Genomic DNA, 3054 nt, shown 5'->3' with positions numbered 1-3054 from the left:
TAAAAAAATAAACATATATGTAAAAATCATAAATAGTAGTTTGTTGTCTTTTAGAGGTATTACTTATGAAACAGTTCTTTTAAGTATAACAATTAAATATCATAATAGCTTAGTAATATTCAATATTATTAGATTCTCATTTAATATAATTATTTTAGAATTATTGTAGCTAAAGAAGTATAATTTTCAAATAGATAAGACTTCTTGTGTCACGGACATACTCATGTAAGCTAGTAATTACATATACAAATAGGTTGAAGTAAGTAAAAATAGGTAAAAATAAGTTAATTCTATAATATTTAATATAGAAGCTTTTTAGAAGCTTCATAGATGCTACTTTGACTTCATAGGTGTCTTTAATTGACTTTTTGGATTAGAAACGTGGTCAACAAGTTAGCCATGTGCCACACATGTTAGCTTGAAGATTAAGCTAACTATGTGGCCCACATGTAAAAAAACTTGCCTTATAAGTCAAGGCATGTGTCCTACAAAGTCAACACATATTGGAGGTCCTATAGAACATGGCCACGTAGCCCCTAGTTAGATAGTATATATAGAGACAAGACTAAAGCCTTCTTCACTCTTGTCAACTCCTTTCTTGCTTCTAGTCTAGTTTCAAGGGTCTTTAATTTTCTTGGCTTTTGGCAATAGCCATTCCAGTTTTTCTTTCAATATACATACTTTTTTATTTATATTTTGTTACCTTTCTTTGAGTGAAGGCTCACTTGTCTGAATTGCCTTTTCATCGAGTTCTTATCCTTGACAGATTGATAAGAGTATACCTACAATATTAGAGCTTTGTCTAATCTTGATTAAGAGTAGATTACCCCTTTTTCTTGATAAGATATAAGCATATTAGAAGTTGCAGATTACCCTCTTCTAAACTGATATTGTCCTTAGTATTTTTTTTTTTTCAAGTCCTCTCTTCTATTTGTCTTGAGCGATATTAGACATCTTATCTTTTCTAAGTGTTATTATGGCAGAATTTGTTTAAATGAAGAGTGCAATGGCATAAATGCAAGAGCCATTGAGGGAGTTAATGCTTGCAATGCATCAACTCAATTTACCACCACAAGGAGCAACAAGATTGGCAGGAAGTGAAGATATAGAAATGGTTGAAGCTGCTTCAACATCTATACCAAATCATGTCCTTTCTCCTATGGTGGAACACCCTTCCAGTGTTAGAGAACCAAGACTTATTCTATCCGAGAAGTTTGATGGCACCAGATCTAAGTTTCAAGGATTTATCAATTAAGTGCAACTTGTGATTGAACTTCAATCCCAAAGCTATCCAACTCCAGGATCGCAAGTTAGATTTATTGGTACGCTTCTTTCAGATTTAGCAATAACGTGGTTTTCATCTTTTCATGAATGATGAGATCCAATATTAGATAATCTAGAGGCTTTTCTAATGGAGTTTCGATCCATGTATGGAAAACATGATGCAATTCGTGTTGCAACCAATAAGATCCGTATTTTACGACAAGACAATCAATCAGTAATGTTGTATGCTTCACAATTTTGACAACTTGAAACTGATATCAAGTGAGATGATGCTGCACTTATTAGCCAATTTCTCTACGAATTATAATACGAGGTAAAAAAATTAATGCTCAACTTACCTGATTCTCAAACATTGAGTCAAGCAATTGACTTTGCTGTAAAGTGCAACAATCACCTTTTTGAATTTCAATCTGAGAACAGTACAAGTAGACCTCAATGTTACTATAATTCAATGGCAACACCAATACCTCTTTAACACATACATTCGGAAGTAGAGGATATGCAAATTAATGCAGTATATTTCAAACCTCTTACTGAGCAAGAAAAGACTCGTCATCGTTAAGAAAGATTATGTTTATATTGTGGAGAACCAAAGTACACTGCTCAACATTGTCCAAAAAAATGACACAATGACAAAATGAAGAGTATGGCTATGAAAGAAGATAATATGTCAGAAAACAAGTTTGTCCAGCTACAATAGGGACCGTGTGGCTAGAACCTTGCACAATATCTAGTAAAGATCCTATTCTCTCTTTAGAGCCCCCTCCTTGTTTTACATTAAATATTATTTTAGGACCTAATATTACAAAGCCTCTGCCTTGTTAGATTCAGGAGCCTCGACGTGTTTCTTAGATGAAGAATTTACTAAAAGACATAGCATATCTTTAGTAAAGAAAACTAAACCTGTTCATGTAGAAGTCATAGATGGTCGTCCATTGTCTTCTGGAGATATTACTCACAAAATCCTTCCTATAGAAGTAATAATCAATGGTCATAATAGCTTTGTAGTATTTAATATCATTAAATCTCCTTCTAATCGAGTCATTTTAGGTTTATTGTGGTTAAAAAAATACAACCGTCAAATACATTAGATTTTCCAAACTCTTACTTTCTCTAAAAGTATAATTAACAGTGTAGTTAATCAAGTAGAGAGTCATAAGTTGAGTTCAATTAAATCCGTATTTATAGGTGCAAAAGCTTTCTTGCATGCTACTATGAAAGAATCACCATATGTTATTTATGCCACACCAGTTTCTATTGGTGGAAAGACTTCAAGTGGCATTCCAAGCCAATATCAAGAATTTCAAGATGTATTCGAAAAAAAGAATGCGGATACACTTCCGAAACATCATCCCTATGATTGCTCAATTGACCTTCAAGAAGGAGCACAACCACTATTCGAACCAATCTATAGTTTATCACAAAATGAGTTGACTGAACTCTAAGAATATATTGAAGAAAATCTAGCCAAGAATTTCATATGCCATTTTAAATCTCCGGTAGGAGCTCCAATTCTATTTGTAAAGAAAAAAGATGGATCATTGTGGATGTGTGTTGATTATCGAGGACTCAACAAGATTACCATCAAGAACAGGTATCCACTACCTTTAATATCTGGACTTCTTGATCAGCTAAATCAAGCTAAGATCTATACAAAAATAAATCTCCGGAGAGCATACAATCTGGTACGCATCAAAGAAGGAGATGAATGGAAGATTAAGTTTTGAACAAGGTATGGACATTTTGAATACAATGTCATGCCTTTTGGAC

The sequence above is a fragment of the Physcomitrium patens genome, chromosome 15 (genome assembly GCF_059467195.1).
Source record: "Physcomitrium patens ecotype Gransden chromosome 15, ASM5946719v1, whole genome shotgun sequence".
In the NCBI taxonomy this organism is placed as follows: Eukaryota; Viridiplantae; Streptophyta; class Bryopsida; order Funariales; family Funariaceae; genus Physcomitrium; species Physcomitrium patens.
This window is presented reverse-complemented; position numbering follows the sequence as displayed.